Here is an 826-nt window from a genome sequence, read left to right as displayed (position 1 = left end):
CGCACCGATTCCCGCAGGAGGTGGTTCTCCTTTAAATCTTTAACTTTAATTGGATTTTGTGATATTTTTTATTACCTTTTTCTGTGTAATTTCGGTGATCCAGTGATAATAACAAAATGAGTCCATCTCTGTTTGAAGTAGCCAAGTCCAATGTTTTCAAGAACCCATTCACACAGGCCAAATGTGCCACCGCCTCTACCACGATTCAGCCTGGTGATAGTTGTGCATTTGGATCACCCAAATACTTCTTGCTCTGTGGTTTAGGTGGAATCGTGTCTTGCGGTAGTACTCATACCCTGGTCACCCCATTGGATCTTGTCAAGTGCAGACTGCAAGTCAATGCTGACAAGTATAAGAACTTGATCCATGGATTCAAAGTAACCGTTGCTGAAGAAGGAGCTAGAGGTTTAGCAAGAGGATGGGCTCCAACAGCAATTGGTTACTCGGCTCAAGGCCTCTGTAAGTTTGGATTGTACGAGTACTTCAAGGTATTGTACTCTGACATTCTAGGTGAAGAGAATACCTACCTGTGGAGAACATCTCTCTACCTTGCATCTTCTGCTTCTGCTGAATTCTTTGCTGACATTGCTCTAAGTCCCATGGAGGCAGTCAAAGTTAAAATTCAAACTACAGCTGGCTTTGCTAACACACTGAGAGAAGCTGTGCCAAAGATGTATGCTCAGGAAGGCATGAATGCATTTTTCAAGAGTTTGGTCCCTCTCTGGGGTAGACAAATTCCATACACTATGATGAAGTTTGCCTGTTTTGAGAGAACAGTGGAGTTGCTGTATGCACATGTTGTTCCAAAGCCTAGAGCTGATTGTAC

At 43.2% G+C, this 826-nt stretch overlaps 1 pseudogene; it reads left to right on the top strand.

Annotated features, from left to right (window-relative positions):
• Positions 1–6: 6 nt before the first annotated feature.
• LOC103523435 lies at positions 7–820 on the top strand (annotated as a pseudogene).
• The last annotated feature ends 6 nt before the right edge of the window (positions 821–826 follow it).

The sequence above is a fragment of the Diaphorina citri genome, unplaced genomic scaffold (genome assembly GCF_000475195.1).
Source record: "Diaphorina citri unplaced genomic scaffold, Diaci psyllid genome assembly version 1.1 scaffold23022, whole genome shotgun sequence".
NCBI lineage: Eukaryota > Metazoa > Arthropoda > Insecta > Hemiptera > Psyllidae > Diaphorina > Diaphorina citri.
This window is presented reverse-complemented; position numbering and strand designations above follow the sequence as displayed.